The sequence below is a fragment of the Gossypium raimondii genome, chromosome 9 (assembly GCF_025698545.1).
Source record: "Gossypium raimondii isolate GPD5lz chromosome 9, ASM2569854v1, whole genome shotgun sequence".
Taxonomy (NCBI): domain Eukaryota; kingdom Viridiplantae; phylum Streptophyta; class Magnoliopsida; order Malvales; family Malvaceae; genus Gossypium; species Gossypium raimondii.
Genome location: NC_068573.1, coordinates 36,856,738 through 36,870,981, shown reverse-complemented (window position 1 = coordinate 36,870,981; position 14,244 = coordinate 36,856,738). Strand labels below are relative to the sequence as shown.

Below are 14,244 nucleotides of genomic sequence, written 5' to 3'. Positions count from 1 at the left end.
ATATCCAACTAAGATGTGACTTGTGCCATACACCCATAACTAAGAGAGGGTACTATAAATACTCATCCTAGCCATAGGAAGATTTTGTCTCTCTATTATACCTTTTCCATTACAAGAACAAGATACCTCTACATACAATTCTCCGCACATCCCCCACCTTGTGAACTATCGTCATATCCTCCTCCCTTATTTGTCATCAACAATTGGTGTTGCCAATGTGGACCAGCATGACTTTTCCCAGTGACAATATCTCTACAACCTCCGCCCATGAGCAAGATATCCTTTCAGCATGTTTTACGTTGATGTTTATGAGGGTTTGTTCCCTCAACAACTGTCGAAACCACTTTTTGTTGAAATTTGAAAAACAAGGATCGACTTTTAAAATGAAAACGGGAATCGCCACCGATCTTTTATTATAGTACGATCGGATCACCTTGAAAATAATTTTAGATCTGCGAATTCTGAGAAAACAGGTTCGGGAGTCGGTTACGCACGAGGAAGGGTTAGCCCTCGTGACGCCCAAAATTGGTACCGAATTGATCGTTTAATGTCTTAATGTCGAAATTTTGAAAAGATTTTAAAATACGATCTTTGAAGTTTTAAATTTGAGTATATAAAAATGAATAATAAGATGGACTCATTTTGGAGAAATAAATTGCCACACCCAGTGAGTTAGGGCGCAACAATTCGACCTTTGGAATTAAATGTGTACCCCTTTTTAGAAAATCATGTGATTTAAAAAGGAGAATCAATTATTTAAGCCAATCGGGGAATTCGAACCTAGTGAGTTAGGGCTTGATCTCTCGAAGTTCCTAAACAACCGATATTACCCTTATTTGAAAACGAGATAACAAAATGTTGTATCCAGTAAGTTAGGATCAAGCATTTTGAAACCTTAAGAATTTTATTCAAATAATTGGATGGTTTCAATAAAATAAGCACATAGGTTTTTAAATTCATTGAAAGAAATTGTGACCCAGTAAGTTAGGGTACAAATTCCCCAAAATTAAGAATGCTAGGCCTTTTTTAGGTAAAATTGAAAAGTTTTAAATGAAATATATGATGTACATGATATAATAATTGAAACTTAAACTACAAGAATAGCCAATTAAACAATAAATTAACATAAATAAAGTGACAACCATAACCATTCTCACATGACACATAAACTTAAAACAAACTTTACATGGAACAAACAACAATATTGCAAAACAATGTTTTGAAAATGAATCTACATCCAACAATAAACATTCATTCATTCTACCTAAATAAAACATAATATACAAAGAAAAATAAGTGTTATGCGAATAAGAAGATAGAGAAATGAACGAAGAAAAACTACATGATAATAGCACAAATTGAAATACGTATGTAAATCCATTAAATGGGCTTGAAGATGGTGATTTGTTTTCCTTCTAAAAGAATACTTGGTAATCTATATACGTAAGAAAATATCATTATTATAAAAGGGTATTACCACATAATATTTGATATACCAAAGATTTAGAAGGTAAATACAAAACATTAAAATATGTAAATTATATCCAATCTATAAATATATATTGATAAGTGGTAAATCAAATATAAACATACTAAAATTTAAAGAACACATGGTGAATACAAAGCTAAGGTATGATAGCTTTAAATAATATAATTTAATTTAATTAATAATATTATGTTTAAAATTTATAATAATAATAAGTCTAAGAACATAACTATGCCCAAAATAATATTTGAATATGTTAAAAAAATAAAAAAAAAATCAACCGAAATAAGAATGAACTAAATCGTTAATCGACTCCACTTTAAGGGACCAAAATGGCAAATACACGCAGAAATAAATAATCCAAGCCAAATTTGGAAACGACGCCGTTTATATATGGGTCAAAATGAAAACAAGACCAAATATGCGGTTTAAAATAAAAAGATTACACAAAATCCAGTTGAAACGACACGAAAAGAAGGGAGACTGTGTGCTCAAATAGACCAAACGCCCACAGTACGCGGATCCTTCCCTGGATCGGGTCACCGCGCGGGTCGCTGGCCATTAAACGGCACCGTTTGGGTGAATGATATAAATAACAAAAACTAAGCAAAGTTCATTCGGTCTGAAAAGCAAAGAAAAAAAGAAAATGAAAGAAAAAAAGAAAACCAGAAGGGCATAAACCCTAAACAATATCCTTCCCCTTCCGCCGCTTTGAAAGCCAGAACACTCCCCCCTCTCGTTCCGATTCGGATAAAGTAGGGGGTGGCTCCAATGGTGCGCAAAGGTAAGGTTCTTCTCCTCTTTTTTGTTTCTTATCTACTCTATTATATATATTTAACAGCAAACAAAAGGAAAAAAAAAAACAAGAGAATCGTAGAGAAAGAAAAAAACCTTCTCTTTTCTGTATTGATCCTTTTCGTTTTTTGTTACAGTCTGTTTTTTTCTTCCCACAAAGGCCTCTTTTTGCGCTATTTTATAGGCCGAAAATTTCAAACAAAAAAATAAATCGAAAAGAATACAATTTTCCTTTTCCTCGCTGCGTTTTTTCGTTTACGTTTGTTGCAGGTACGGCCTGGCAGTGTCAGAGACGCGGCCGGCTTGGAGAAGGTGCGCATGGACCTGGTGCGGAGGCGCAGCACTCGCGGCTGGGGGCGTGGTGGTGCACGCGCGAAAAGGGGCCGACTTGCCTGCGGCGCAAATTGTTCCAGAAACCCTAGGGTTTCTGGATGTTTCAAACAAATGGGCCACTAGAGTTTGGGCCTGTTGTATTGGGTCAGGGTTTAGGCTAGTATTTCTGTATTTGGGTTTATACTGGGTCTTAAAACTTTAGGCTAATTGGATCTGTTTGGATTTGGGCTTATTGATGTAAAGGACTGGACTTTTACTTTTAAATTGGTTTTATTTTATTTGTTTATTTAGTTTATTTCACTAATGGGCCGGGCAAATTGGGCTTATTACAGCTGCCCCTCTTTGCTCATTGTCGGATAACGAGAATAGGGCAAAGACTAAAGAGGACCAATTACTGGACCTTGGTGCTCCTCTTCTTCCATCTTGTAATATGCCTACATCTTGCTAAACTACCCTATCAGGTCAACACCTCTAACTAATGGAGACTAAAAAGGAGCGTAAGGGATACCTTACCAAGCAACATACCTCTCTAATAAAAAAATTTTTAATTACATAAATGATCCTGATTCAAAAACAATTACTTAAATAACTTGAAATAAACAGTAAAATTAGGTTATGGGGATTAGATGACTAACACCCATGTATTTTTTTTCAAACCGTACCGTACTAATATATATTTATACCAATATTAAAAAAATTTGAGTTGCTAGCACATTAATGGCTGGTACCTCTTTATCTGATTAAAAAAATTATTTTTTTTGGTATTAGGTGCTGGCCAACAAAGGCCCAAACTCACCCAATAAAAGGGGATGGGAATATTGTAACATTAACCCCTCCTTGTTTTCTCATCTTTTTTATTTCCCAAGTTTGATTACATATTTTATATTTTAAAATAATATTAGACTACTTATCATGGTGTTAATTACTATTGCATCACTCACATTATTATTAAATTTAAAATTAATTTAAATTTAATATCTACAATTAAACTAGATTTTTTTGAAAAATTTATAACCTGCTTTAATGATTTTCATCTTTTATAATAATTCAAATAAACATCGCTAAATTATTGTTTCTTTTATTTAAAAAATAACGTGTAATATATTTAAAATTTTAATTTTAAATAGATTTAAAATTTTAAATTTAGAAACAATGTGTAATATATTTATAAAATTAATTTAATCTATAAGGCGTTATTTTTATATTTTGAAATTTAATTTTATAAATTAGTTTAATCTATAAGGTAAGTTTTTATAAATATATTATATATTGTGCATATTAAATTTAATCTAATAATAATGTGCATATTAATTTAATTGTGCATATTAAATTTAAATTAATTTTTAAATTTAATAATTATGTGAGTGATGCAATAATAATTAACAATATGATAAATAGTCCAACATTATTTTAAAAATATAAAATATGTAATTAAACTTGAGAAATAAAAAAAAGATGGGAAAATAAGGAGGGGTTAATGTTGCAATATTCTCATCCCCTTTGGTTGGGTGAGTTTGAGACTTTGTTGACCGGCACTTGATACCTCAAAAAAGTAATTTTTTAATCAGATAAAAGGGTACCGACCATCAATGTGCTGACACTCTAAAAATTTTTTTTAAAATATTGATATAAATATATGCCAGTGTGATACAGTTTGAAAAAAATAAGAATACCGATTATCTAGTGTTCAAAACCCAAAAAATTATTTTTTTAATAGAAAAATAATAATACCAACCTTCTAATTTTCATAATCTAATTTTACTAGTGATTTCATTTAAGCGAATGTTTTGAATTAAAATCATTTAGATAATTAATTATTATTTTAAAGTTATTTGGGTAAAATAGCCACCAACAAAAATACCTTACCCTTCATCAAGTCACATCACAACTTACCTAAAAAATACTTGAGGTTGAGAGGCTTGAATGAATATCCACCAATACTTAAGGGACACCTAACTCCTTGGGATTACGTGGAAGCTCCCATTAAATACATTTACCCTTGGTTGACTTGGTCAACCATCCACTGCCTTCAAGCCCACTTCTTTGTATCAACACATGACTTCAACTTCGATTTTTAAACATAAAGAATAAGATTTTCAATCATTCGTGGAGGTATTTGAGCTTAATAACTTACACCTATTGACTATCTAAGTTGGTACTTCTTATTCTACTTCACTCATATCTTTAGATTTTGAGATGACAACCAATAGAAGGTTGACATGTATCACAAAAAGGTCAAAATATTTTTCCGAAATTAAATAATTAGGTAATTTTTTTTAATTTTCTATTTTGTCTAGGTTCATTTTGAATCTTTGTAGTATTTTATATTTTTATAATTCAATAACAACAATATTTTTTAAAAAATAAAATCTTGTATTTTATAATTTTTATGTTCTTATATTTTTTCTTATACTTTAGGATTTTTATTTTTTTATTTCACGTGCACAAAGATCCCGAACAAATAGTTATTCAAGTTCATTCTGAACGTGTATTTCTCTAGTAATTTTTATTTTTATAATTTCAAACAATAATGATATAATTTTTAAAAAAATAAATTTAGAGTTAAAATAAAATTTTATTTCATTACTTAAGTAATAAATTTAAAATACTCTAGATTTTAAAATTATTATAAATAATTTAAGTGATAAAATTGGAACTTATTTTTAAAAATATTTTATATTATTATTTTTAAGTTAAAAATATATAAAATTACTAGAAAAATTCACGTTGATAAAGAAATTGGTTCATATTCATTGTACCCTTTGAAATAAATAAAAAATCTTAAAATTAAAGAGAAATGCTAAAATATATATAAAAAAATAAGATACACAAAATTTACAAAATACAAGAGTTTACTTTTTTTAATGTTGTTATTTTAAAATGATAAAATATAAAAAAACATTCCTAACGAACCTGGATAATTGATTGTCGAAGCGGAAATGAATATGGACAATTATAAGCCTAAGTTGATTATGCTTGCAAAATAAATAAAAATCTTAATTTTTAATTTTAAAATTTTTGAGAAAATATTTCGTTATTAACTTTTTTTTCCCACACATCCCATTATGATGATATGATATGGGACTTCTCCTATATAAGTAATCTCTAGGACAGTGAGAAAGGAATCGATCGACTCTCCAACATAATTAGCTACACTATGCGAAATTACTCTTAATTTCAACATTCACTAGCTTCAATCTTTGGACTTTCTCTTCGGGATCTCCTCCTTATTCATCCCACGCATCAACACTTGTATATATATTAACCTAACAAATATAGCGTGAAATTCACGTGTTTTGAAAACAAAAGGACGTTGTGAGTCAAACCACGTGAAAGTAAGAGAAATGCAAATTCTTTTTCTTATGATCAAAATAATAAAGAAAGAAAACGAAAACATTGCAGAAAAATTAATCGTTTTCATTGAAGGAGCGGATGAGGGGAGATCCACATATATTGCGCTCTACCTTTTTGATTTCAACCATGTCTTTTGTATTACTTTTATTCGTTTGACGTTCCCTCGCTCTCACCCTCCCAGTCCCTCTCCGCCTCTTTTCATTTCCACCTCAATAATTAATTCCCCCACCAGACTTATTCATAACTCGAGTTATTCGTTTAAGTTCGAAAGCTTGTCCAAAATTTCAAAAAGTTTGGGTAAAAATATTATGCTCAAAAAATGGACTTCAGTAAAAAAAAAAAATTAAGCCCGTTTAAAATATGATTTAGGCTTGGACTTGAACATTCAAGGCTCAAGCCCGTTTTTAAGTTCACAATGTTTTATGAGATATGTTATTTTATATACTATGTAATTTATAACACATAAAAATTAAATTTATAGTAGCATATAATACTACTACTATGATGTAAATATTAAAAATTATTAAGGTGACTATATATAAAATTTTAATAAATAAATTTATATAAAATTGTTAAATACTAAATTAAAAATAATATAAATATATATTTTTAAAATTTTTAATAAATAATATGGTCGGGCGTAAAATGGGCTTGCGTTAGCCATTTACAAATATGGACAGGCTTGGGCAAAGTTTTAGGCCCATATTTCGGGCCAAGTCGAGTTTAGATAAACATAAAATGTATTAATATCATGCATAGGCTAGACTCAAACCCGACACATGAACACCTTTAATTGTGAGTACCGCACTGGGATAATATAATTTTTGCCACTCAATTTGGTAACTAGGTTTATTTTGGTATTTAAACTTTTTTTGTTTACTTTAGTCCTTGAACGTGGTAACTAGATCATTTTGATCATTATATTTGGATTCTATCAAGATTTGATGATATGACTAGTGTTACTCGAATAGAACTAGATCGAACTGATCAAGAACTGATCGATATAATGGTTCGAACAAAAACATTGAACCAATCAACTAGAAAACTGCTTGAAATTGATAAAAATAGAAAACCAAGACAAAAACCGGCAGTTGAACCGGTATAATAAAGTTTCTTATTATTTTTTTAGACTTTTATGATTTTTTAATCATTTATCTAATTGTTGTTGGTCCGACAATTGAATCGGTTGAACTAATTGAATCAAGAATCGGTAATTAGACCTGTTCAACTATTAGTTCGGTTATTAAAACATTGAATGTGACACTATAAGCTAAGCTTATACCACATCATCACCAAAAAATCATATAAATTTTTAAATTTTCAAGTAATAATGTGGCACAATCTTAGATACCACATCATCTAACTTTTATAATATTCAAGTTCAAGGGCTAAAAGTATATTATCCCTTTTATAAATTATTAAAATTCTATCACACACGTATGCCTGTAGAAACCATGTAATTAGAAAATAAATGTGTGTTTAAAATAATATACAATAAATAATGGAATGTATGATTTGAAACTAATTAACAATAAAACATGAAATATTTCAATCTTAGAATGCAAAAAATTAGATTAACTTGTGAGTAAAACGAAATTTAAACACATAAATGCATCAGATTAAGTATACTAAATGAATACAACACATGAAATTTGTATGATATTAAAATGAAAAAAATAGATTAAATTGTGAATAAAATGAAATTTAAACACACAAATACATCAAATTAAGAATACTAAATGAATAAAACACGTGAAATATGTACAATATTAAAATGAAAAAGAGATTAAATTGTGAGCAAAATAAAATTTAGACACATAAAAACATAAGACTAATAATATTAAATGAATATAACTATTTATCATGTTGCTGTTACATAATTTATTTTTTTAAAATATATTAATTATTATAAAATTATCGATTATACTTAGAAAAATTTTCTAAACAAGTAGCAAAATTTAAAAAAAATTATCAACAATAAGATTACTAACAAATAATAAGAAGAAAATTGAAGCTTCTTCTCGTTTTTTCTACTGTTTTGGAAATTTTCCTTTCATTGGCAGTTTTTTTTCTGCCTTTTTTGAACTCTGTTTTTATTGTGGACTGTTTTTGCCTACTTAAATAAAATATTTATTTTTCCTATTGAGAAAAAATAAGAAGAAGAAAATTAAATAATATATACAATTTTATCTAGTTGCATTAATATCCTAAATTTGTTAGGTTATTCCTTCTAAAACATTTAACATATACTTCTTATTACCATCTGTTAGAGTTGAGCAAGAAAAATCGAAAATTGACCCGAACTAAGGTGTTTGGGTGATTTATAGGATGCAAGTTTAAAAACCGCAATTACCTGAAACTGAACCAAATTATATTTTTAATTTAATATTTAATTAATCTTAGTTTTTATGATATGAAAATATTTGATATTTAAATTAATAAAAATAATTTAAAAGTTCTTGAAAATTTATTGTTTTTTACAACTATTATGAAAAGGACTTTGAAAAATTATCAAATAATATTCAAACGCCATGAAACAAAGCTCATTTTGTTAAAATAAGTCTAAAAATCCAAAACCAAAAATTAATATGGAAATACCGAAAATTGAACCAACCCGAACTAAATTATGATGGACAATTAGAAAAAAACCAGTTGAATCGAACTGATATCACCCCTATCATCTCTTAGTCTTTGACCAGTTTCTTCATTATCTAAATTGTAATATGAATGTCTCATTAAGATTATTATGATCTTTTTCTTATTCCATGTAAAGTATGAATCATCCAAATTCCACCTACAAATGAAGTTATGAAGTATGCAATATTCTAGCATAGTTTATCCTTGTTTTTTTAGACTACACTGATCAAGCGGTGTAGTTAATATGACAAATTTTTTTTAAATGCAGCTGTACTCTCAACCACATTTCAAATCTTTGAATATTTCAAATAAAAAAGTTAATGAGTCTTCTTTGGTGCTTATGTCTAATTTCATTCTCTCATATGATATCGTACTCCACAATATAGTGCAAGAAAATATTTTGCAATTGCATAACTAGCATCTACTACATAATGTTTTATTGCAAAAATAACATGTAAGAATTTGAATAATTTGTAAGAAAAATAAAATAAATAACAACAAGGTGATGATTAAAAGATTAGTGAATTATCAAATGTGAATTTTAACCTATTTTGTGATCTCCCCAAACAACATCTCTTAAGAGTCTAAAATTTGAGTTACAAATCAACTTTGTAATCCCTCTATCATAATAACTTTTATAAACCTAATTTATAGTTAACTTATGTTAGGGTGTTCAATAACAAATCAACTTTATAGCCCTTTTATAGTCTTTTGATTACTATTATTCCACAAAATTAGGTAAAAAATAACACAGGATTAAATATAGTCTTTATAAAAAAAGTTTTATAAAACGTTTAATAATTTTATAACACTTATGCTAAAATATTATAGTTTTTATAAACTTAATTTGCTATTAGGTTAAAATTATGTGAAATATTTGGACTTGATGTGTCGACTAGTAAATATTTTATTCAATAATAAATATATAATTATATTTTAAAAATTACATCCTTAATTATACTCAACTCGGTAGGATTTACTAATTACAATGGTTATTTGAGAGAGTTGTGTGAAAGTGTGCTTTCCTCCAACGGTCATTTTCCCAACAGTTTCTTAAACGTTGGCAACAATAAAAATCTTTAAAGGCCAACGGTATTTTTTTTATATAAATACCAAGCAATTTTTTATTCTTTTCACTCAAATCTAACTCTCTCAATTCTCTCTAAACTCTCTCAATTCTCTCAATTTTCTTCGAAATTTTTCAATACACTTGTTTAAAAGTACTGTAGTTTTATTTAATTATTTTTGTACATTCATTTCAATTAAATTTCGCGAATGAAAAACTCTCTGATTTATTTCAATGACAAGCATATTTCCACCGCTCAAGCGATAATTGTAAGGAGAAATTTTAAATTTTGTTACTTTCAATTAAGTTAAATTTAAAGTTTTTTTAATTTTTAAAATATTTTATTTTATCGATATAGATAGGTGGATGATCGTGTTCTGGAGGGATTCATACATAATTTGTCAAAGAGCCCAGACACTAAAATTCGTGTTTATTTGCAAGACACGAGATTCTTACGTGCGTCTCGTATGCTCGAAGGTTGCAAATTGGATCCTACATTTATCAGCGCGTTGGTGGAAAGATGGAGACTCGAGACACATTCCATCTTCCATGTGATAAGTGTACAATTAAACTCGAGGACATTGCTTTACAACTCGATTTACCAGTGGATGGTCCAGTCGTTACGGGGTCAACAGTTGTTCCCGATAAAGAAGGCCTTTGCGAGTCATTTTTGGGGAAGGTGTCGAAAAAGTTTCAAGGTGGCTGAATAGATGTGAAGTGGTTGGAAAATAATTTCAAAAAACTTCTTAAGGACGAGACCAACGTCGTCAAAGAACAATACACCTGAGCATTCATCCTGAAGTTAATCGAGGGCATTCTAATGCCCAATAAATCTCAACATTTGGTACACATAATGTGGCTACTACACCTAATCGACTTCAAAAAATGCGGATGACTAAGTTGGGGATTAACCGTGTTGGTCACGTTTTATCAAGAATTGTGTCGGGCGACGAAACAGGATAGGATGTCAATTGGCGGTTGCCTATTCCTGCTATAGTCATGGGCATAATGGTGGCTACCATTTCTACGTCCCCGAGCTAATGACCGTTATACGTTCCCATTGGTGATAAGTTAAAATTCATTTGATAATAATATGTAGTTAATATAGTAAATGTTGTTTATTTATTATATATTTAAATTAACATATTGCTTGAATAGGTGGAATCATGGGCCAAGTTATGTGGGGCTACCGGAGCAGCTCGAAGATGACTACTATTAGATCAATGCACGAAAGTCGAGGTTAGTTATTGATTTTTTCAAATCTATAAAAATTACGCAATGATTTGAAATTTAAAATTTTGTACATAACAAAATTTATAATTACGCACTACAGTTTGAATTAATGTCAAAGGCTGATACAGATATCATAGAATGCGTCATACCCAAATTTTTGATCATTCAAAGTATGTAGGACATGAAGGTGTCATTGATAATTAAGGCGGCGGTGGAAATGCACAAATTAGATCGAGTGATGCGGCAATTTGGGTGGAGGCAAAAAATTCTTTTGCCACCGCGAGACGTGAAAGCACTCCACAAGCTTGATCTTTGGGGGAAGACTAACAAAAATTGGTGAGATTACCACAAGGAGTACATCGACATTTTGGATCGTAAGATGAAATTCTTACCCATTTGCGAACCCTTTTTCTTATTGGACACGTCGACATGTTTAGAGTACATGCCATATCTACTATCGGAGGAGGTAACTTCGTTCAAAAAGGCCACAACGACCGGCCTAACAAATGTCACTGATGTTCGTACCACATCCCGATCGATTCCCTTCATATATTCTTATTCCTTTCACTAACCCCATATTTTATTCACAAGCACCACACTATGCACCACCGCAACACCCTACATCTACACCTCCTATAGGTACATATTTCGGGGCACCTCCATCCCTAGCATATTACACCCCGATGCGAGCGTCAATGCAGACACATGTACCAACACCAATGTCACCATCAATTTCAGTATCAATGCTAACATATCTAGGTTTTGTGACATCATACGGTTATTCTCCATTAGTGTCACAAACATCAATTGAGCCATTATTTTATCGAGGTGGGTCATCGTCGCAACCACATTCTAGTGGAATGGAGGACACACGTTGAAAGGCTAGGATGACACCGCACTCAAGCACAGAGGAAGACGATGGAGACAAAAATGAAGATAGGGGTGGAGATAAAGATAAAGATGAGGGTCGAGATGAAGATGAGTACGAGGGTCGAGGTGAAGATGAAGAAGATGAGGACAATAATCATTACCAAGAGGAGGAGCTAGTACCCTAACTTATACGTAGAAATCCTACTCGCAACTATTAGCCACTGCCTTGTGGCACATATTCAGCTCGACAACACCGATGATATATTTCTTATTTACTTTTTGTGATGTAAATATAAATGATATCAATAAAAAATGATCATTTTTTATATTTCTATTGCAACTCATAACTGTCTTTGTTAAGTACTAATTTAATTTGTACGTAATTTTCCATATCTAATATTTGATACGAAATATGCAACGGTTTGAAAGTCAGTGGTGTCGAAAAATGATGTTTTAATACCTCGTTTTTGTAAATCAGAGCTGTAAAAGTTTTTACTCAATAATTACATAGTTATATAGTAGGCGACTTGAACTTTGGGTAGGTGCTTTTATCGAATTAGTGATTAATTAAGGTATAGAGACTAAATAGTAAAAATAGTAAAAGTTCAATCTCTAGAGAAATTGTAATTGATACTTGAAGTAACACTTAAAGTGGCAAATTTTCTATTATATGAATGTTAGCAAATAGTGACAAATGCAAATGAAATACAAAAAAAAAATGAATGAACCTATTTTGTAGAAAAAAATAGAAACATTGTAATCAATTTCTGTACAAAACAATATGTTAGCGACGTTGATGCCTCAATGTATCCTTCAATATGGGACATGTTGCCTTCGTTTGCCCTGAGTTTCTTACCATTTGCACTAAAAGTCTGCCAAAAGTGCTTTGACCTCGGGAATCCTGGATAAGATTTGAAGCACGTTTTGAATATATTTGATGAAAACGTTGGTCCTACGACACATTTTTGACCATGGGGATATTTTCCTTTGTAATATCACCCCTCCCTCTTGCCTATAAAAGGGGGCTCCCCCTCCATACTCCATGATCCCTAAAACATCATCTCTCTCAGCCTCTATCCTTCCACTTTATAATATTTCTCTCTCTCAATTTTCTTCCCCACTTCAGTGTTAAAAATTTCGTCGCTAATAAAATTTTCGGTTTGAGCTATTCTTGAGTCATTGATGATGCGATATCCCTCCGAGGTGCACACATTTCATATATCCTGCCGAAATGAGACCATTACCTCCAAAACCTATCTTGTGAAAGTTGAGTTTCGAGGTTATTTTATTTTATATGGTCACGGGTGAAAGTCTATGTAAAGGTCTCAATCGATGACCGTTACGTAGTCATGGATCGGAGTATTACAAGGGAGCTAGTTGACAGTTGTTACGCGGGCACGAGGTCAAACATTTCAAATACCCAAAGATGTTGCCTTATAAATACCATACAAAAGTTTGAGAGAATTTTATCCATTTCCATGCAGTCAGTATCTTTAACCTTCTTTTTTATCTAAAGATCAGCACCGCTGTAGACACAAGAGGACTTTTAGACGGGCAGTGGCTATGACGTTGGAGTAAAGGTGATACTCTTTTTGGGGCGACAACGGTTGTCGTTATTAAACAACCCATTAATAACTACAACCGCTGCTGTGCCGACCTGAGTTTGACCTCTACATCGATAGAACATTCGCTTTCCGCCTAAGAGCCCTCTTATGTCCACCTCGATGTCAGCCTTCGAATAAGAATGAAATGTTAAAGATACCAACTGCCTAGAAATAGAGAAAAAAATTATGTTGATTATACCGAAAATCCCTCCATATTTTTCCTATGATTATAGCCTCAATCTTATGTATGATATATATAAGGCATCATTTGTTGGTATCCAAAAAGCTTGAACTCGTGACCGCATAATGATTGTCAACTAGTCCCCAATTATAGTCAAACCCGTGATCGCATCAGGGTCGCCGACTGGGACCTCTACTTAGACTTCGACCTGTGACCGTATCAAGTATTGCCACCTTGAAACCTAACTTTCATAGGATGAGTTCTGAGGTAATGATCCTATCCTGGCATGACATATGAAATGTATGTGTTTTGAGATGAGTTATCGCATTCCCGGCCTCTCAAATCTACCTATAAACTTTCATCCTAACCCTAACAAATTTAAAAAAAAAAAGCTGAAAAGAGTGTGAAGTTAGATGCACTTTGTACACAGTTAACAAAAAGCGCATCCAACTAAGTATACTTTCCTACCATTTTTACAGAAAATGTGAAAATGCGTCTAGCTCTAATTAAAAAAAAGTACATATACATCTAAATTAAGCCTAAAACTGATTCTAGTTAATTATAGAAATGAGGGAACAAAAGAGGCTTGTGGGGTTTGGCTGTGGGTGCGATTTTTCCCACCATAATAAACCTTTCCAATTTTAACGCAACCATGATTATTACAATTTGGGGCCATACGGAAAAG

The 14,244-nt window shown here is 31.1% G+C and overlaps 1 long non-coding RNA gene across 1 annotated transcript; it reads left to right on the top strand.

Annotated features, from left to right (window-relative positions):
- Positions 1-1,806: 1,806 nt before the first annotated feature.
- Positions 1,807-2,900, top strand: LOC105799394 (uncharacterized). The gene is made up of 2 exons (XR_001135564.2): positions 1,807-2,270; positions 2,419-2,900. It is a non-coding gene; the product is annotated as an uncharacterized LOC105799394 (long non-coding RNA).
- The last annotated feature ends 11,344 nt before the right edge of the window (positions 2,901-14,244 follow it).